General features: G+C 35.9%; 1 protein-coding gene across 1 annotated transcript in view; it reads left to right on the forward strand.

Annotated features, from left to right (window-relative positions):
* LOC134211016 (protein qui-1) overlaps positions 1–23,616 on the forward strand; it is a 267,806-nt gene that overhangs the window by 34,866 nt on the left and 209,324 nt on the right. The window contains exon 3 of the mRNA XM_062687537.1: positions 13,638–13,658. The gene's annotated coding sequence lies outside the window, so the exon portion shown is untranslated. The remainder of the gene's footprint in view (positions 1–13,637; positions 13,659–23,616) is intronic.

Here is a 23,616-nt window from a genome sequence, read left to right on the forward strand (position 1 = left end):
AGTTTTTTTTTCTTTATATAGGTGGTAAAATGGTAACAGGTGGTAAAATGAACACGTTAAGGACTTGCGTTGAATTCAATTATAAAACGAGGATAACTTGCTAGTTTTACCACTTGGTCCAACAATTTAACTCATATTCTTATTGCACTGAACATTTTTTTCGCTAATAAACATTGTTTTACATAGTTTTTCTTCGAAATAGAAAACATCAAAATTTCATATGTACAAAAATAGTGCGGGTAAAATGAACACTGCCTGGTGGTAAAATGAACATCGCTTCTTAAACCCTTTTGGAACATTTAATTTTCTTTTTTTAACTTTAGCACTATACATATATATAACTAGTTAAGATTACGAGAGTCTTTTGAAAAATATGGTATAACTTTTGAAAAGCTCTTAATTATCAATATAATAAAAAGAAGAAAAAAAGTTTTTGAATATCAGTTATTTTTAAATTAAATTTACATATTCAAAGTTTTATCTTGGTTATTTGATATGGGTTGTTTCATAAACCTCCGCTTAACAATTGCACAAATTTTATCTTAAATTTGTGAAAGTTTGATACAAATTTTCATTTTACCCCCATACATGCCTTGTGATAAATAACTCTTCCTCTAACTATGCAAACCAATAATTTTACTATTTACCCCTGCAACATCTTTGTGAAGGTTGTCCTATTCGCCGCTGTACTAAGAACAGGTTTGAATCAATGTTATTATGAATGTGTTAAGAATTAAAGCTTGCGGAAAAATGGTTGAAGATTACATCATACCCTATTTTTATAGCCTCGTTTGATATTTTGAATAGTAATAGCTATTCGTTCAGTTTCAAATCCAAAATATTAGCTCAGGTACCTTATTTTATTTCGAGGAAAACGTGTGCATGATTAACATACGCCTAAATAGTGTTTTAATATAAATATAGCCTACTGTTCATTTTACCACCCCTATGGGCCCTCCTTAGTTGTGCGGTAAGACGCGCGGCTACAAAGCAAGGCCATGCTGAGGGTGGCTGGGTTCGATTCCCGGTGCCGGTCTAGGCAATTTTCGGATTGGAAATTGTCTCGACTTCCCTGGGCATAAAAGTATCATCGTGTAAGCCTCATGATATACGAATGCAAAAATGGTAAACTGGCTTAGAAACCTCGCAGTTAATAACTGTAGAAGTGCTTAATGAACACTAAGCTGCGAGGCGGCTCTGTCCCTAGTGTGGGGATGTAATGCCAATAAGAAGAAGAAGAAGATGTATTTTTTTACGGGAGATGAATAGGCATTTTGAGATTGAATAAGAGTAGCCGATTGTCTCGGAGAAGCAAAAAGTCAACTACGCCATAGCTCCGGTTAGCACAGCGAAGGCTTAATACTGTGAAGAGGGCCTGGTGCTTCACAGGCTCCGTTTGCGGTTGGGTTCTCATTAGACCCTCCTAACCATTCATTCGTAGGCATGGTAAGCATAAAGCTACATAACACCGAGAATTAGGGGTCACCTGTTTGTGGACTTTTAATAAAAAATTGCCACTGGAACAGGCAATCCGTAATGGTATTCTTAGCCAGATAACCAGCTGCCGACACCACACGGCTATCTAGGCTGTTCGTGGAGAGAAGTTGACATTGACTTAGACACGGATACAAATTTCATCCATTTGCTTCAAAAATATAGATGGGAGACTAGTGATATTCATGTTTTTCTTTTGAAATCCTTATTCAGATTGCTTTTAGATATCAAGGTTTGTGTGGTTCTTGATATCGATCTAGGATAAACATCACAAATGCATGAGGATTACTTCTCCTGACCACGCCCATCTTCACCGTAATTTGGGAGGAAAAGGAAGTGTTGATGTAGGCCCCCCGAATAAAAAAGTCCAATAGAATTACAATAGTAATTATTGTAACAATACGATAAATTTAATTGTAATTACAATAAACTCTATTGTTGCTCACAATAGAATAACAATTAAGAATATTATTTTCCACCATAAATCCTATTATAAATGAATAGAAAATCGGGGTTGTTAGTTACCGTAACAATAAAAAAAAATCGTTATTTTTCTCGGATATATTTTTGCCATTGCAATAGAATTTATTGTAATTCTATTGTCAACATTTTTCTGTCAATAGATTTTATTGTACGTTTATTGGAACAACAATAAGGCCAATTTCATTTGTACAATAGAAGAACAATAGAATTGTATGTTCATCAATAAAATGTATTGTAATTTTATGATATTTTAGTGTAATTCTATTGTATTTTCTATTCGGGCCCCGACTCAGCGACACCCTCATAAGTACCAAGGAGTTAAATATTGGGGAAGGCATTCTTTGGGCCAGGATTTGCCTGTAGCTGACAATGTGACCATGGCAGATCTTACACAGTAACACACCACTTCTTAATCAATGTCTGATTTGCATAAACTTCAACAATTTCTCAAAATTAAAACAATAACTTTCAATCCTCAGGATATTTCCGGAGCTAGCTTTATTCCTCGAGAGAAGTGGCCGCTTTTCATTTGGTTTTGAAACTCATCGTGCGAAGGCTCCGAAAATACCCTGAGGATAGCCAATTTACTCAAAACAGGATGGATTGTTCATTAGAATTGACTGCACGATGGGTCTCAAGACTAAATGGAAATTACTCACTTCCATTCCAATGCTATAAAAAAACACCTGTAAATGTCCTTCAGTATAAATATATCTCAAAAACTAAATAAACATTCCATTCTATTTGATATGTTGTTTAAAATAGTCTAAATTCTCAAGGAAAAATACGCATTCGTTTAATGAATCAACATATTATCGTTCAAATATTTGATAAGTTCGTCGATGAAAAACACTATGGATCGTCTACATAATTTGCACAACTTTGATTGATCAGTTATATATGGTAATCAACGCTTATCTGAAAGATCTATTTTTTTTATTTTAAATTTTGAATATTCTCATTTATGTTCAATAAAAGCCTTCAAAATCAAAAATGTAATCAAACGCCAAATCGGAACTGTTAAAAATTGCGTCCAATTAGATTCAATTTCTTCAAAAATATGAAAACCCAAAAACTAAGTAAAGGATATTATTTAAATAAAATAACGATTTCGTTAAAGTTTTACATAATATTTCATTTTTTTTATACGTCTTGTGGGAAGTGAGTTCTCCTTTCTTGCCGTGCTTTTCTTAGCAAACAGATCAGAATAGGGAAAATCTCATACTTTTAATACCTGTACACACCCACGTAAAGAAGCACATCGCGGTAGGCATTTATCACAAGCTGATAGAAAAAAGATCAGAGTCGAGGGCATTCGCTCAACGGAATATGCCATGAGAAATGTCTTATGTACTGTCAATGTCTATATCAGTACTGGTAGTTTTCGTGATCTTCATGTGAAAGCGAAAACAGTTGCATTTTCATTTTCAAGAGACCAAATGAAAATGTAGCGGACTCCCGGTCAACTGTCACATCACAAGTAGTCATGATGGGAATTTTGCTTGGTTTGAAATGTAAATTTCTAAATAATTTTAATAGATCTGTGCAAATAACGATGACTAGTCGATAAACTGATTATATTGTTCCTAATTTTCTAGTTAGAAGCAACATTATTGAAGAAGAAACAGCTTGTTTACAAAAGTTTCATGCGCTTTCATGGAAAAAAAAACCGTAAAAAATTGGCGGAATTCCTTTCATTGTTTATGTTTTCTATGAAAGCGAGAGAGAATGAAATGTAAATATCGCGTGACTTCTCTCAATGAAAATGAAAATCTCAGGACTGGTCTATATATATGTCAATGATCTATAAATGAAAGCACTTAATTTTGTTTGTAGACTGATTTATTAATAACTACAATAGAGTAGAGTGGGCAAGAGTACGCACTTAGTTTTCAATCGATCATGTGGCCCTTATGAAGCAAGCTTCTGCATATCAAATCAGTGTCGATGATTCATATACTCGTCCTTTATGTTACCCAGTGGAAAAAATATTGAAATTATTGAGATTCGTTTTAGTAGAACCCTTATTGCAAGACAAGTGAAAAACGCACTCTTACCCCACCGGTGGGGTAAAAGTGCGCATCCGGTGGGGTAAGAGTACGCATTTATCCAATCATGTGCTTTAAGTATATATTTACACAAATAAGAGTTAATAACATTTAATTTATGTTTAATGAGCAAATATTAGGGAATATTTAAAGATTACGTAACTCTTAAAGGGGGAGAAGGTCCTAAAAATGTGCACTTTCATACGAAAAACCATTGTTTTTTATATATACAAAAAACTACAGAGGTAAAAATATATATCAGATTTCGCGGGAACGTTTTTTTGTGTAGTACGTGTTTTTTTTGTATAGATAGATCATATGAGACCGTCTAGCCACCTGGTAAAAATATCTTAATCAATGTCAGATAGCATATGGTATCAGGTATCAGGTATCAGAACGTCGGTTCAGGAGGCACGCTCCCCTCAATTTGGGAGATTTGTGCCATTGCTTTCACTGGCCTTTCTCATCATTTACCTGACGGAAAAGGAGCGATTCCAAGCAACAGCATCAAAATTTAAGAAAATTTTTAATTCATGATTTTCTATTGAGTTGAAACTTTGCACAGTTTTTCAATTTCATCTAAATCGTCATTTTTCGATATCAAATCTTCATATTGAGTCACGACTAACTTTTCAAAAGGGTGTATGTGAAAATGGTTCAAAAATATTTAAAAAGCTGCACAGCAAAAACGGAATGTTCGATTGTTATGATTTTTTCAGCAAAGTTAGACAACTAAATGGTGATTCTTAAGAAAATGTGCACAGTAAAAAAAAATTTTTGCCTTTACAAATAACAGTATTGTCACAAAAACTCAAATATCTCAAAACCCTATCTTTTTTCGAACGTAATTTTTTTAGGGAAAACGCTCCATTATATTAGCTATCTACCATAAAAATTTGGTGATGGTAAACTAATAAACAAAAAAGTTATGACATTTCAAACATTTCACAATTTTCACATATAGTAAACAAAAAAAAATTTCCGTGTATTTTTTTTTTTTCAAGAATCGCAGTTTGATGCTGATTTTATTGTTAAGGGCCTTGCGTGAGTTAAACAAGTTGTTTGTATGATATTCCATATTTATGTATTCATCGATAATCTTTTTGACCAGGCATAGCTCGACTTACTTCATCATCTTCAAAATATTGAACTACTATTTCTTTTGTCTCATCTGTTAATGCAGTACTAGACCTAGTATTTTTGGTTGAAAGACAGTTATTCTTCAATTGTTTTGCCTCTTTTACTGTATTTCTATTGGGTTTGAACTCATCAATGGCATCCTGAATAGACCACGAACTTGGCAGCATCGACAAAATCAATAATTTTTCTTTCCTTGTCGTGGCTGCATTCGAGAACCTTTCCTTCATATTTATAATTACCTCATCGTAGTCTGTATTTTCCACATCATCAGGTCCTAATTTGAAGAGGTTTCTTCGTACAGCTTCGTTTATTTCACGGTATTTTTCTCCGGGTAATAAACGTAGTCCATCTTACTCCATTTAATCGGAGTCACTTTTATCCCAGCTATGCCCTCGTTAAAGCGTTCGATGTTGACCTTTTGGATACACTCATCTTCCGATTGATTTGTTGAAACAGATTTCGCTGATGGTACGGTGGCAAGGCTCTCAGCACTTAATACTTCTGGTAATTCCTCAGTTGTTGTCGATACATCTGGCAATTCCTCAGTTGCTGTCGTTTTCGAACTTCCTGCGCTCTGCTCAACCGATGATATACAGATTGCTCTTTGTCAACGTTTAGACGGCAGGACGTGCAAATGCGTAAATTTGTATTCAATGTGGACATTGGAGCATAACCAGTCGCTTTCAGTTTATCTATGGTGCTTTCGGTGAGATTTCGTAACTCTTTTGAACAGTTTACAACAGCCTACAACAGTTGAGAAAGCGGCTACTCATGTTGTTCGTAATATTTCAATAAACAAAATCACTTTTAAGTTTTACTGACTAGTTTGGTGTCATTTGCTTGACTGAAGAAAAAAATTACTATAAGATCTTTAACAACCTTAGTAGTAGTAATTTTTTTGCTTTTTCGTGAGCATTGTCATGGTATGTACCTATCATGCATTTGTTGTTGTTGAAGATACCCGTTTCCTCCCGATCATAAAGTCTATTCTCTAAGAGGTATATTTTTTGCAGGTAAACTATAGACGTACACGTGTATATAAATCTTTGATTTTGCAGCTTTTGTCTTAAAAATAACATTTCTGATATGATAAGAAAATTATTTTGAGCTTTTTAGTGGAATGTCTTCACTTGTCCTAAGACGAGTTTATACCATCCCATTGAATTCCACCACTTAATTGTATCTTGACAGATACGTATTTCGACCTCAACAGTAAGGCCGTCTTCAGTGTCTCGTACTTGTCGTCGAGAAAAGTCGAGTCAAGTACGAGACACTGAAGACGGCCTTACTGTTGAGGTCGAAATACGTATCTGTCAAGATACAATTAAGTGGTGGAATTCAATGGGATGGTATAAACTCGTCTTAGGACAAGTGATTTCTGATATGTTTCTATCAACGTTATTATCAACAGGTTTCAACACTATTAAAAGAATTTTTCGCCAGTCACGTGCAATGAAAATTATGACACTATCAATACTTTTGATCACAACACTGGATCGTGTCTAAGTTTCTTATAGATGCTATGAATAATTAAATCAAAATATCATGAAAACAACTTGTTTAAATCACGTCCCTTAACAATAAAATCTGCATCAAACTGCAATTCTCGAAATAACTTACACAGAAAAAATTTTTTAACTAAATGTGAAAATTGTGAAATGTTTGAAAAGTCATAACTTTTTGTTTATTAGTTTACCATCACCAAATTTTTATGGTAGATAGCTAATATAATGGACCGTTTTCCTAAAAAATTACGTTCGAAAAAGATAGGGTTTTGAGATATTTGAGTTTTTGTGACAAAATGATATTTTTAAAGGCAAAAAAATTTTTTTACTGTGCACATTTTCTTAAGAATCACCATTTAGTTGTCTAACTTTGCTGAAAAAATCATAACAATCGAACATTCCGTTTTTGCTGTGCAGTTTTTTAAATATTTTTGAACCATTTTCACATACACCCTTTTGAAAAGTTAGTCGTGACTCAATATGAAGATTTGATATCGAAAAATGACGATTTAGATGAAATTGAAAAACTGTGCAGAGTTTCAAATATTTTCGAAATGGTCGCTCAGGATCGACTGACATGCCCCCGTGGAATGCCTCAAGTGAAAAAGGGAAAGGAAGAGGAAGTGAAATTGGAAAGGAGAATGGAATAGGTTTCTGGAGAAGGAGGATATTTTCAATAATACATACATCCGATGCATTTTGTAAAACGCGATGAAACGCGAAGCATAAAATTACTAGATAAGCCACACAGTGCGAATGCATATGATATACTATGTATAGGAAAGCCAATTATGTAGGCTCATACGCATTAAACCAGGGAATAAAGAGAGGTATCACAAAAACACTGAGGACGTAATAATGGACGAACGTCAAAGACGAAACACAGAGTGCACTGTGAAAAACGCATAGTCCGAATCCATATAGGTGACAATTTGTTTAAAAACTAAGTAAAAAAACATATTCATAACTCTACCCTTATTAAACCTCACGTTGAGATTGAACAAAAGTAGCCGAAGCCGAACGTCAAAGATGAAACACAGAGTACCCAGAGTATAATGCGAATCCATATAGGTGACAAACACAGAGTACATTGTGAAAAACGCATAATGCGAATCCATGTAGGTGACAATTTGTTGAAAAACTAAGTAAAACACATATTCATAACTCCACCCTTATTTAACCTCAAGTTGAGATTGAATAAGAGTAGAGTGTGAGATTTCTCTTGTTTCGGACAGCAGAACGATGGCGCGATCGGCCAAAATATTGTGTTCTGCTTTGCGCGGCCGGTAATAAAAATCAATTCAGTGCGAGATTTCTCTTGTTTCGGACAGCAGAATGATGGCGCGATCGGCCGAAATATTGTGTTCTGCTTTGCGCGCCCGATAGGCCGGTAGTTAGTTTGTACTACTTTTCGCGCCCGATTCATGGCTAGGTAAAATCACTGTGTATAAAGAATGGCACGGTCGTATCGCTTATCAGAGTGAATCCAGATCCAACGATGCCTACCGACTAACTAATAATCCTTCTGTGTTTTTTTGGAGACGCAGAGGTAAACACGGTCCTAAAATAACAAAAACCACCTACTAATATTCCTTCCTTCTTCCTAACTGACTACAAGGACGTGGCCGGCGCCGTTATTGATCATTTGAATTTTAGAGTCACTGAAACTTGCACACTGAGAATGCTTGAACAATACCAGTCAATCATTCAGTTGATTCTTTGTGCAATTTCACTGATTCTGGTCAATCACGGAGTAGCAACCATAGATATGTGTAGTCAGTCAAAGCTAAGCTAAGCTAAGATAAGTTGAGATTGAATAAGAGTAGCCGATTGTCTCGGAGAAGCAAAAAGTCAACTACGCCATAGCTCCGGTTAGCGCAGCGAATGCTTAACACTGTGAAGGGAGCCTGGTGCTTCACAGGCTCCGTTTGCGGTTGGGTTCTCATTAGACCCCCCCCCCCTAACCATTCATTCGTAGGCACGGTAAGCATAAAGCTGCATAACACCGAGAATTAGGGGTCACCTGTTTGTGGACTTTTACCACTGGAACAGGCAATCCGTAATGTTATTCTTAGCCAGATAACCAGCTGCCGACACCACACGGCTATCTAGGCTGTTCGTGGAGAGATGTTGACATTGACTTAGATAGGTCATATGAGGCCGTCTAGCCACCTGGTAAAAAATTCTTAATCAATGTCTGATAGCATAGTATAGCATAGCATATTTATGGTGTACTTCGTAGATGGGAGACTAGTGATATTCATGTTTTTCTTTTGAAATCCTTTTAGATATCAAGGTTTGTGTGGTTCTTGATATCGATAGGATAAAAATCACAAAAGCATGAGGACTACTACTCCTGACCACGCCCATCTTCACCGTAATTTGGGAGGAAAAGGAAGTATTGATGTAGTACTTACTTAACGAGAGGCCCCCGACTCAGCGACACCCTCATAAGTACCACGGAGTTGAACATTGGGGAAGGCATTCTTTGGGTCAGGATTTGCCTGTAGCTGACAATGTGACCACGGCAGATCTTACACAGTAACACACTACTTCTTAATCAATGTCTGGTTTGCATAAACTTCAACAATTTCTCAAAATCAAATCAATTACTTTCAATCCTCAGGATATTTCCGGAGCTTTATTCCTCAAGAGAAGTGGCCGCTTTTCATTTGGTTTTGAAACTCATCGTGCGATGTGTCCAATTTTAATTAACATTGAAACTAATTTGGATTTAATTTTGAGAAATTGTTGAAGTTGAACATAAAATTGGACACATCGCAAGATGAGTTTCCCAACCAAATGAAAAGCGGCCACTTCTCTCGAGGAATAAGGCTCCGAAAATACCCTGAGGATAGCCAATTTACTCAAAACAGGATGGATTGTTCATTAGAATTGACTGCACGATGGGTCTCAAGACTAAATGGAAATTACTCACTTCCATTCCAATGCTATAAAAAAAACACATGTAAATGTCCTTCAGTATAAATATATCTCAAAAACTAAATAAACATTCCATTCTATTTTTTTGATATGTTGTTTAAAACAGTCTAAATTTTCAAGAAAAAATACGCATTCGTTTAATGAATCAACATATTATCGTTCAAATATTTGATAAGTTCGTCGATGTAAAACACTATGGATCGTCTACATAATTTGCACAACTTTGTTTGATCAGTTATATATGGTAATCAACGCTTATCTGAAAGATCTATTTTTTTTATTTTGAATTTTGAATATTCTCATTTATGTTCAATAAAAGCCTTCAAAATCAAAAATGTAATCAAACGCCAAATCGGAACTGTTAAAAATTGCGTCCAATTAGATTCAATTTCTTCAAAAATATGAAAACCCAAAAACTAAGTAAAGGATATTATTTAAATAAAATAACGATTTCGTTAAAGTTTTACATTATATTTCATTTTTTTATACGTCTTGTGAGAAGGGAGTTCTCCTATCTTGCCGTGCTTTTCTTAGCAAACAGATCAGAATAGGAAAAATCTCATACTTTTAATACCTTTACACACCCACGTAAAGAAGCACATCGCGGTAGGCATTTATCACAAGCTGATAGAAAAATGATCAGAGTCGAGGGCATTCGCTCAACGGAATATGCCATGAGAAATGTCTTATCTACTGTCAATGTCTATATCAGTACCGTCAACTGGGGGGAAGATGATCATTTTTAAGACAAAACATGCAATAACAATGTGTGTTTACATTTTAAATCGAAACAAATATTTTCAAAACATGTACTGCTATACGTTGCAATAATCAACAACTTTAGTTTTCTGAAATGCATTCGCATTTATTAAAATAAATTAAATTATCACACGTTTTTGAGTAATCTGGTTTGGGGTGAAGTTGATCAAGACAGCTCTACTAAAATAATTATGACCTAGTATTCAAAATACACTAGGTTATTTGTATGAATGTTGAATTTACTACGTAAAGAAGTCTACGAAGTCAATATTTGAAACGAAAATAGCGTCATTTATGACTATCTCTCTCTTCCAAAAAATACATTTTCATGATTATAATCGAAAAGCTCGGATTTCTACCTAATGGTAACATTACTTGAACGGAGAATATTGTTGACTAAAGTTTTATAAAAAAATTTGACACTTTTAACTGACACATCACAAGATCATCTTCACCTCAATGATCATCTTCCCCCCAGTTGACGGTACTGGTAGTTTTCGTGATCTTCATGTGAAAGCGAAAACAGTTGCATTTTCATTTTCAAGAGACCAAATGAAAATGTAGCTGGCTCCCGGTCAACTGTCACATCACAAGTAGTCATGATGAGAATTTTGTTTGGTTTGAAATGTAAATTTCTAAATAATTTTAATAGATCTGTGCAAATAACGATGACTAGTCGATAAACTGATTATATTGTTCCTAATTTTCTAGTTAGAAGCAACATTATTGAAGAAGAAACAGCTTGTTTACAAAAGTTTCATGCGCTTTCATGAAAAAAAAAAAACCGTAAAAAATTGGCGGAATTCCTTTCATTGTTTATGTTTTCTATGTAAGCGAGAGAGAATGAAATGTAAATATCGCGTGACTTCTCTCAATGAAAATGAAAATCTCAGGACTGGTCTATATATATGTCAATGATCTATAAATAAAAGCACTTAATTTTGTTTGTAGACTGCAACTACAATACTGTATGGTCGCAAAACAGTTACACATCTCGATATCTTAGGTCGACGGTTATCTCGTTCCCTTCAATTCACGTAAATTTTTGTTTTCTACATTTCTATATCCTATATAAAAACATTAAATTAAAATTGTATTAAAAAAACAATTCAATCAAAATTCTGTAAAAAAAATCGTTTCGTTTCGTCAGATTTCGTATCGAATGGAACCCTAATTTCGTATCGTTTCGACATTACGAAAATAATTTACAATTCGTTTTTTTTTTTCATTTTGAGCCAATATGGACTTTTTAAATTTCGTTTCCTTTCGTTTGTGTTGTCGCATACCCATAGTTAGCGGCCTCTTGTCAGATATTATAAAAATTGCAAAAAACAAAAACATTCAATGATTTCTAATGCAAAATACCAATTTTGCAATGTCATTATATTATTTGTCTAAAGTATGTTTAATTATCTTTTTTTCCGTATTTTAACTTTGAAATCAGTTCAGTTGTTCAAAAGTTATGTTTTTTTGTTGAAAAAAGTCATTTTCGGAAAAAAAAAAACATGGTTGGCCCTAGTATGGAAATGGTCTCCCTAATGCATGAATAAAAAAAATACGTGTTTTATACATATCTTGTGATAAGAACAAAACTACCCATTTTCATGATACATATTCTGTGACCCACTATATCGGTATATTGTGGAATCTCTGGTAGAGCTGTATTAAAATGTGCCATCCGGTTGGTCCGGTATCAGAGTCTCGGATGGAATATTTTCTCCATCAGTAGATTATATTGCACTGATGTAGTACTGGGGTCTCCAGTAGCCTTGCAAGCAAAGGCGTAGGGTTGCCAGTCCGGATATGGGGAGTTCGATTCTCGGTCCGGACTAGGATGTTTTAGGGTTGGAAACATTCTCGAATCCATGGGCATAGTGTATCAATTGTACTTTCCACACAAGATACATACTCATTACTCATGCAATAGCGGGCATAGGAAAGCTTTCAATTAATAATTGAGGAAATGCTACTTCTTCTTCTTCTTCTTATTGGCATTACATCCCCACATTGGGACAGAGCCGCCTCGCAGCTTAGTGTTCATTAAGCACTTCCACAGTTATTAACTAAGCCAAGTTATCATTTTTGCATTCGTATATCATGAGGCTAACACGATGATACTTTTATGCCCAGAGAAGTCGAGACAATTTCCCATCCGAAAATTGCCTAGACCCGCACCGAGAATCGAACCCAGCCACCCTCAGCATGGTCTTGCTTTGTAGCCGCGTGTCTTACCACACGGCTAAGGAAATGCTAATAGAATACTTAGTTGAAAAGCAGGCCAAGTTCCAGTTGGAATGTAGAGCCATTGAAGAAGAAGAAGATGGGTAACGCTGTTTGAAATTTTCGAAAATTTCGTTGTATAACTCGCCTCCTTATTCTTCGTTACCATTTAATTGATACCAACCAGAGAGTCATTATCACCGCTATGTAAAATCAGAGGACCCATTCTCTCGACAAACCACAAGAAACTGCTTTTGCCATTCGCCGACTTTTGAATCAACTCTCGAGACTTTCAAGTACTCTACCAGGAAGCCACACACCAAGAAGTCTACTTATGTTGTAAAAGCACGAATAGCGGAGTAAAGGAAATTTTGCCAGCCAAGTTCTATCCTCTTCATACCTTTTGCATTCCCGTCCCGTGATGATGGTACTCGTTGCAATATCAAAATGTAGTCACACCATGGCAAAATTGCAGCTCGGAACATTGTACTGCAGCCGGAACTGCCAGATTAAGACCCAAGACCTAGGCACTGGGAAGCTGATGCTCGTAGTCACATATCACGTTCGCACATCCATAGTAATGGTTGGATGGTTAACGAAGCAAAACCAATATTGCTACTGGTAGGATGTTTGGAGCTACAGTATGGTTAGTTGTATTTACAACATGAATAGGAAAAATAAAAATATGTTCATTGTTGCTGCTAGAGGACCTGAGCGGTATTGAAGGATGGTAGCAACATGTTTACTATTTGATGTGTAAGAATATAGTAAATATTTAGAATAACATAAACAGGATCTGTGGGTATTGATAAGTGGTTATAAGATTGGTTATACGAGTTTTTTTCTATTTACTGGTTTGTTGTTTCCATGCTTCAATATTCGTGCAACGCAGCCTAGCATTCATCAAACATTTACACATACATTAGGTGCATTGCTTCTATCTTTACCAAGCAACTATTTTTTCGCGTTTGTATATTATGTGACACGCCCAATATTTCCTAGAGCCAGTTCCACTAAATAACGAAAACTTTTTTTCTGTTTCCAGGACAAACGCAAATTCTGTTAGGTGAGTCTACTATACTACAATCAAGTTTAATTTCTTCGCCGGATTTCGTACACCACGCACCACCGATGCCGAACGCCTGAGGTGGCAGCCGAATCCTATATCTGATGCAAATTTATTCAAATTAAATATTTAAACAGTGGTAATCGAATAATAACTCAAGAAATCTGCCATCCACAAGAAGCTTTCAGGCCAGCTCAATTCAATGATTTGGATGCGGATGCTGCTCAAAACTGCTCTGCTCTTAGACTAAAGTGCCAGCAGCAGCACCAAAGCCGTCCGATACTAGAAGGCGGAAGTATATTATCGAAAGGTCAAACAGCACATCAATTTGAGTTTGCTTTACTTTTGGCTACTTGATGAAGGATAAAAATTTCCATAATCACATTTCAAAGTTATGTTTAAATTGAGTTTTCTTTAAAACAAATTTCAATGTTTTGCAATGGATTGAATTATGTGGAATTTTTATATTATCATATAAAAAAGGGCCGAGGGTTTCAGATTTTAATGATTTTTTTTATATTCTTTATTAACGAGACTTTCAGCCCGAGCTTGGCTCGTCTCCATTTTTTATGATATTTTTTTTTCACAAGCAGATAATATTAGAAAAAAGCAATAAAAAATCTGTATCGCCTATTCTCCCGAAAAGACAAGTAGATATTCGGAAAACATAAGTCGGGTACAAAGCATAATAGATTTTTTTGTGAGAACGCTGCCAAGTATTATCAATAATCTAAAAAAAACGAATACGAAAATTATTTTAAACTTTTGGAAGAATGTATTTCCTTGTCATAGGACGAGTTTGTACAATTCCATTTAATTCCACTACTTTATTGTACCTTCGACAGATACGTATTTTGACCTCAATAGTAAGGTCGTCTCCAGTGTCTCGTATTTGACTCGACTCGTCGTCGAGTACGAGACACTGAAGACGACCTTACTGTTGAGGTCTAAATACGTATCTGTCAAAGGTGCAATAAAGTAGTGGAATTAAATGGAATTGTACAAACTCGTCTTATGACTAAAAAACTGTAAAATGTTTTCTACGGAATTTTCCACAATGCCATCCTGAATTATAGTGACATTTAAAAAAATAATAATTTTAAAGAGAATCGACTAAAAAAAGATTATTAAAGTTGATTTTAAAGGATGTACTTTTTGGTCAAATTAATTAATTATTTTGTGAAAAATATACAGATATGGCACTCTTAAAAAAACATCATTTTTCAAGAACGAAACATCGTAAAGACAAAGTTCTCTAGTGACGCAAGTAAATTTTCCACCGGTTTCAAGTTCATAGACTCAATAGTCCTTATTGCCTAAAATAAACACATGTGCTCGGTATAATTAAAAGGAAGGAGATGCTTCTTTGTTAACTGAATAATCTACGTCTTCAACCAAAGGTTGCACAGACTGAACAGTAAACAGTTAACACCCAGTACAGACAACGGATGGGTTTTCTTTTCACTGGGCTGGAATCCACACCTACTTCACAGCACGCAAATGCACACAATTAGACGACTGATGCCGCCAACAGCACGACCAGGAAACATCAAATGAGGGAAGTTTAAAATTTAAAACATTTAAAGTTTATCATTGATTACCCCAGACTTCCAGCATCATCATTAGCACACTGATTATAGTAGGGAAAACATCATAGTGAAGCGCTAAGTGACTGTATGGTAGCTGATTGATTGTTTATTCAGTAAAAGGGGGAGGAACATTTTTTGTATCCAAAGGATCTAATCGTAGCTAAATGAGACTCATTGCGCTTAATGGCAGCGAGTTTCATTTGTGTCGCTCTATATTTTTATATTACAAATATAAGGGAAAGAATCTGCATATTGCTGAATGCTAACATAATTACCGAGCAGCATGGCTAAGCTTCTTTTTTTCCCTTGCATACCACCAGTCCCCGGCACACAGGCTTCTAGTTCCGGGAAGTTTCGTTATGCGATGAAAGGCGTTCCTCCACTTTCCGGCGAGAAAAATTCCGCGAAAAGCGTGGATGGCAACATGTTGAAAAGTCATGCGGCCGCCGCCGGGAGATGCTTCACCAGAAAGCAACGTTTTCGGTAATTAATGTTAATTTAATTACGATAGCTTTTCGTTAAAATCGTAGCCGAGAGAAATTAATTGACGTAAATTAGGCAACGTATTGGCTACTCAATATCAGATTTCCATTTGATGTGAATTGGCAATTATTATTTTAATGATAGCTATTATCATAAGTCGCTCTCTTACTTACTAATTTTTGCACTGTGGTAAATGTAGAGTAAAATATGACATAAGTAGTAGATTGAGTATTTTTTTATATGTTTATGTACTAAAATCCAACTGGCAATAAAATGTCTAAATGAATAAAACATAAACTAATTGTGTGAAACATCGAAGCTATCGAAAATGCAAAAAAAAAACGTATTGATAATGAATTATTAAAACGACTTAAATTATGGAATTTTAAGTGAAAATAATAAACAATGTTTAAATAATTGAAATTTAATCACAGTAGGCAAGTGAAGTGTTATCATATCTAACAAGGTAAATAATGTGCACAAATTTGAAACAATCGTAGCGGGCTGGGATGGGATGCCAGCATTGCATGTCACGTCAAAAAATATCATTCACTTTTCGTTTCTTGAGCCCCGAACACACAGTTTATTTGCAAGTGTCTAACGCTTATTTCTAACAAAAAAAATAACCAATATGGCAAAAAATTATGGCAAGACATGACTGGCCGAAGAAAATGGTAAGTTAGGGAAAAAAAGATATGGAAAAAAATAATGGTAATTCATGCACAAAAGTTGATAGAACATTGGCTAAAAAAGATATGACGATTGAGTTTATAGACAAAAGAAGATGAAACCTGTTAAGCACGCATCTTACTTTCTTACAAACATAAGAGAGCAGATGCGTGATTTGGTCGAAAGATCATTCAAGATTACCTTTGTATGGGTCCCATCCTGTTGCCTAATCTATGGCAATAAGAAGGCGGACTCGCTAGCAAAGGTGGGTTTTATTACCTTATGGTCACTCCTGACGGAATTCAAGTCTCAAAGTGCTCACGTTTTCGGGGGCACACCACTCGATACGGAAGCAACGCACAACTGTCATTTTTATTTTTTCACGCATGCTGCGACGCAGCAAAGCTAAGTCAAAAAATGACAGTTGTGCGTTGCCTCCGTATCGAGTGGTGTGCCCCCGAAAACGCGAGCACTTTGAAACTTGGATTCCGTCAGGAGTGACCGTAACGGAGTAGATCCTCAAGGAATTCTCGTAATAGCTAGGGGAGGACGGGTTTTGCCTTCTCGAACACGTGTACGAATAAGTGTACGTAAAGTCTATATGTTCGCCCCAAAGATGAACTTCTTAAAGGAAAAATGGGACTTACAGAGTTTTGAACTAATCAACTTAGTTTAACGAATTGAGATGATGTCTGTATGTGCGTATTTGTATGTATGTATGTGCGCAAAGCACGTAAAAAAATATCAGCTATTCTTAAGCACTTGTCCTTAACCAAATTGCTCGCAAAAAATTGCATTCAACGGCAAAACTTGTTTTGAGTAAAAATTAATATGAATTATACAATATATTTATCTATCAGTGCTATTTTTAACTTTCTTATACATTTTTTTTTTCATATGTAAAACATGTGATAGGCATCAATACCGATAGGTGGATTAATCAAGCATTTTTTCATTTATATGAGTCCAATCACCACTGGAATCACAATGATAACAAAGAAGGAACATATTAAGCTTCACAGCTATCGAAATAAACCATGGAGGGAAGAAAAAAAAATGCGTATTTAGAACATTAACCACTTCCCCTGCAGTGTTTGATACCTGGGGTAAGTGTAAAATCTTTGAATTATTTGCTTTCTTGGTACAAACCACTACCAATTGAATGGGATTAGTTTAATTGTATTATAATGGTCACCAGTGATAAAAAATAACTTGAAAAAAGAACAATTGGTGCAAATAAGAATTCATTTTATGAATGCAAAAATCAACTTTTCGCGAAACCTAAAATTACAGTTCAAGCGTTAACCGTGTTAGTGTATGTAATATAGAAATTTCAACATAGTATTAGTGTGAGCATCAAAGTATATTCTTACATAATGTTATGATGTGGTAAAAACTGTAAAGTAAGTACAATTCCAATTTTTCGAGTCGATTTTTACACTTACCCCCTTTTTCCACTTCCCCCAGTGTACCTTATGAGAAGAAAACCAGTCGCACCAACTACAGTTTCAACTATCCATGGACTATGTGCTGCCGTGTCGTTTATGATTTTTGCATACATAAGTCCATATACAGGCAAAGGATTGTCCATTAAGTATAAGTTTGTACCTGCACAAGTTTAAGCTGAAGATTTAATAATAAATAAGAAATAAGAATGGATTTCTTCTCAATTTGTTCTTCCTACTTTACTCAGTGAGAGGTGAGACATGAGGAGCGAGAAGTAAGACGTCTCATATCTCACTCATAATTTCTCACTTCTTATTGTGAAAAGTGAGGATAAGCTGTGATAAGCAAGAAATGAAGAACGAGCAATCAGAGTAAGACGTCGCACTTCTCACTCATCATTTTTCATTTCTGATTTCTCACTTTTTTTTTATCACTACTCACAGTGAGAAATGAGAAATAAGAAATGATTAGTGTAAAGTAAATCGTCTTACGTTGCACTTTCCACAGTAAGAATTAAGTAGTGAGAAATGAGGAGATAGGTGTAAGACGTTCTATTTCTCACACATTATATCTCACTTCTCACTTTGCTCTTCACCCTTTTCGCAATGAGAAGTGAGAAATGATGACAGAGAAGTAAGAGGTCTTGAGAGGTTTTATTCTGGCTCCTCATTTTTCACTTTTCACTTTTCAAAGTGTTTCTTTTTGCCAAATGACCATTAGGGCCAAACCTCGTTTTTAGTCAAATGACCTATTCGTCCAAACTACTTTTTTTGTCCAAAGACCTGGTCGGTCAAATGGCATTTCGGCCAAATAGTTCTTTCTGTTAAACAACAGTTTCGGCCAAATGCCATTTCGGTCAAATGACTGTTTCAGCCAAATGGCCTATTCGGTCAAATGACATATTTGGCCAAATGATCTATTCGGCCAAATGGCCTATTCGGCTAAATGACCCTTTCGGCCAATTGACTTTCGGCCTAATGGTCTAATAGAAAGGGAAAAATTTCCTATGACGGTTTGAAAAACAAATGTTTTACTTGCTGAGCGGTGGACACCGCACGCTATGTTTAAAGGCAACTATTATGCAAAGGCAGCTCAAGCTCAAAGAGAGTAGTTACAGTTGGAGTTCCGCAGGGGAGTAACCTTGGACCCTTACTTTTTTTCTCTACATAAATGATCTATCTAAGCTTGAGCTTAACGGAAAACCTAGATTATTTGCCGACGATACATCGCTGACGTACACAGCTACTAGCCCTGCTTGATTGATAATGCAGACGAGGGAAACATATGCAAACTGCAGATGTTTTTCGCTGAAAATTAACTGTCATTGAACCTTGAAGAAACGAACTACATGGTGTTTTATTCTCGCAGAGAAACGCTATCCACGAAGAGCTTACAGTTGGCACAACAACAATAAAAAAAGCAGAGACTTACATGTACCTTGGATTGATATTCGATCCTACTCTAAGTTGGAAGCCTCATGTGGGCAATCTTAGGAGCGATATAAGTTCATATTGTGGAATATTCTGGAGAATCTCTAAATTCCTTCCAATGAAACAACTCTTCACTATGTACCAAACATTCATTCAGTCTAAACTGCAATATTTAGTGTCTATCTGGAGAGCTGCCACTAAAACTGTCTTGAAACCACTGCAATCTACACAAAACCGCTGCCTGAAAATAGTTTATGGTATTCCACAATTACCTGCTACCTTTGACCTGTATTCAAATGCAGCGCCGTCCATCAGTCCAATCTTAGCCTTGTGCGAGCTACAGACTCGGGTAACCATGTAGAATCTACTATACAATATCAAGTTCCATCACAACTACATTCTCCGGAGACATGATCACTCACATGAAACCAGGAATCGGACCAACTTGTACATGGCACGTAGAAACACAGAAACTGGGAAAAATCGTTCTCTTATTATAGAAATTGTCGATACAATGCTTTACCCACGGCTCTGAAATCCGAGCACAATTTAAGGAAGTTCAAAATTGCTGTGAACTAGCTACTAAGAAACAACCTTAGTCAATATTTGATGTAATCTCTCGCCGTCGAACTGCAGCGTGTTCGCGCTTCAGCGGTGTCTCGATCGAGCTTTACATCGCCTCACTGCTCCACCACCGACTCGACGCACCTGATTGATCACTAGTGGTAGACCCTGCCTCCCTGTCAGTCAACGGTACGCAAAATTATCAGGAACTGGACTACTCCTAACTCCTCATAACATTCGGCCAGTGGTAGACCCCGCTTCCCTGCCAGGAAACAAATGCTGTCAAAAGCATTCGTAGATCAACCGAGCCTTGTATCATCTCACTGCTCTACCATCGTCTCGGCGCACCTGATTTCTCGGTCAACGGCAAGCAAATTTCCCAGGAACTGGACTATTCATAACTCGTTCTCGTCACGCCAAACTACTACAACCAGCTTTATCAAACCCATTGTTACCTCATTATCAACGTGATTGCACCACCGCCGAGGACATCCAATGATACCACTGTGTCAAAGCAATCACTACCAGGCATTCATACTACAAAACTTTTATATCTATTCCTTTTTTTTCTAATCAATCGATTAAATAGTTATGTTAGTTATCGATTAATAAGTTATGTTAGTTATCGCACTTCCTTTAAAGAGATTTTTTTTCGCACTGGTAGTGCATCTGAATTGTACCAATAATTTGAAAAGAAGGGAAGGTTTTATGCCTTTGGAAGAAGTGGTTCACTTGAAACAACACTCCCAGGGGCTTTTCCCTGCTTCAATAAAAAAGTGAATGCACCTCGGATGTTAAGCCATTAGATCATAGTTTTTGACCTCTTGTTTAAGGATCTGTGTCGATTGAAATATATCATCGGTGAAAATTTGACTTTTTTACCATTTAAGGGGATATTTTTAACCTAAAAATCTATTCAAGCACCACATTTTTTTTTCCTGACACTTCAAGGAGAATTTTCATATAAAAACTATTTTCATATGATGAGAGTAGCAGAAGTAATACTAGAAATACTGTTGACACCGAACATATATTTCATTTTTCGTTATCGAATTCTTGTGTCACTGCATATCTCATAAGCTGCCGCTAACCGCAAGTCGAGCATATCTGTATATGGACGCCATATACAGATGTGCTCGACTTGTGGTTAGCGGCAGTAAGTGTCTATTAAAAATCCAGCAACCCTGCACCATCCACTTGTTACTAGAGAAACGCGGATAGGTATGTGCCGCCAATCGAACCGTCAAAAAACAGCAGCCAATCGAACAAGACACCTGTCAAGCAGCCAATATGTTGGCTCAAATACTGAAAACGGCTAAATTTGATTCTATACACATTTTTGAATAAACAAATTTTCATGAATTTTACATTAATTTGTAATAAAATATGCAAGTCATTTATAGATTATGAAATAAAATTGCATTGTTCATTAGATTCTACACAGAAAAAAGTTGTGAAAAGTAAACAGCGCGTAAAACTTGAGATGCGAAAATCTACGCTATTCTACGCTGAAACGGTTCTCTTCCTAACAAGTTTGCGTACAACTTGCAAGCAATATTGATGATTCACGTTAAATATTGTATAGATTTAGGCTATATCACGCGTGGAACTACGCTAATAATGATGTTCCATTTATGTGCATGATTATTAGTGTAAATTTTAGTGAATTTTTCTATCTGTGTATTGTTATGTGATGTAGACACATTAAATAACAGATTGTGAGATTTTAACTACATAAACCATTTCTTTCTTTTCATGTGTTGGTATTTGATGAAGAAGATTGACTGCAGTGTTGGCAGAGTCATATTTTCTATCCGCGTTTCTTTTATCCAGGCCTCTACTTGTTACCATAGAAACAGAATTTAATGCTGGACAGGTCAAGAAAGATGCTAGATTATATTTCAGTTGTGTTCATAATCATTTTCTGGAAGGAGGAGACTATGACACAATTTAAGGCAAAACCACTCCTCCAGCGCTACATTAGCTGGTGGGATTGGTCTACCGAATTTTTGGCCCTGTAGCAAAAAAAAACATCAAGACAAATCTGAAGTCTGCACAGTTAAAAATTCTGAAAATTACACGCCATGGAAATATTTAAACGCTTGTTTTTGTGTTCAATAGCCTCTAATTTTACATTCAACTTTCTTGTATACAATATTGAATACAAGCTCCATAGAAACGACGACCTGTAATTTTAAAAAGTGATGAAATATTGAGTCGAATCGAACGGAGCCTTTTTGTTACATCATATATGCTGTAACATTTTTATACTGTGTGGACATCAGAGGTCAATACAACCCATCGCGCTCAACTTGGTTTCACAGGTATTATTTTTTGGTAGGTATTTTACCTCTTATGCAAGGCTAAATCATACCAATTTCCGTTATCGAGGTTGTCGCTCCTGCTCGGGATCTACCAGACATGCATTCATGCAAATGCTTCTCCAGCTTGTTATGGATTTCAACCAGGAAACTAGTGGCGAGCCAGCGTCGGGCCGAATTCTCAATATCTGGATCGACATCGTCTTCCAAGGAAGAACTCTAGAAAGAGTACAAAATAAATTTGTTTGAAAATGCATATCTTGCGTTTAGAATTATGGTAGCGGAACTGCATTGATCGATTTTTTCGTCGATGTTTTCTTTTTATCATCAATGCAAATTGTGTTACTTTTCCGAAGATTTAATAGTTTGGTACAATAAAGGATAATTGAACCGTTTGTTTGAGAAACAGCATATGTAACATTTTTAGCCACAATAAGATTTTTATATATTCTGTATCCTCGTCCAAAAATACGTGTTCTGGCAAAATATACGAAAACAAATTTTTATTTAGGGACGCATAATTTTTTTTTTTTTTCGTTTGTTTGAGAAACGATGTATGTGCACACACTTTGAAGATCATTTATGGAGTACTGTTTACAGTTTTTGCACTGGAAGTGCCCCATGGAGTTGAGTTTTGCCAAAAAACTATTGATCTGTATTGAAGAAATCGAAAGATTCGATTCCAATTTGTTCAAAACCAGTTTTTGTTGTTTTCTCGAAATTGTATAATCGGATATATGCAGTTTCTCAAACGAATGACGTAGATCGTAGTAGTCAAGGCCAAGCAAACTGACGTATTTTTTCTGGACAGCAGATTTTTGGCTGTAATTTTTTGGATGAATGAAAAATTGAAAAAAAAATGTGAAAGTTATCTTTGCAAGTATGAAAAATTGCAGAAAAATCAACAGTGAAAGTTTAAAAGAGGTGGACCAAAGTGACTAAAGGATTGTGATTCTGAGGGCGTCATTGAACAACAAATGCTGATAAAGACGAGAATATGTGCTCAAGAATTGAACCATACTTTACTAATTCAAACAAGACGATGGACCTCGGATATCTCAAACATACGCCAACTCATTTCCACGAAAAATTCGGTGAGCCCTTTCCGATTATCCTTGTTATCCATTTGCTTTTAGTCTCCATTACATTCTATTTTTATCATTCAATGAAATTTGCTGTATATTTTCTGATTCAAAAGTCAGAAATGGTACGATTTCTGTCTTTCTTGTACCAACATTAGTATTTAGTTAAGAAAATTATTTTGAGCTTTTTAGTGGAATGTCTTCACTTTTCATAAATGAGTTTGTACGGTCCCGTTTGGTTCCTCCTCTTGGTTGTGTCTTGGCGGATGCGTGTTTTGGCCTCGGTAGTGCGGTCGTCCTCAGTGTCTCGTACTTGTAGTCAAATACGAGACACTGAGGACGACCTTACTGTTGAGGTCGAGATAGGTATCTGT

This window comes from Armigeres subalbatus, chromosome 2 (genome assembly GCF_024139115.2).
Source record: "Armigeres subalbatus isolate Guangzhou_Male chromosome 2, GZ_Asu_2, whole genome shotgun sequence".
NCBI classification, from domain to species: Eukaryota; Metazoa; Arthropoda; class Insecta; order Diptera; family Culicidae; genus Armigeres; species Armigeres subalbatus.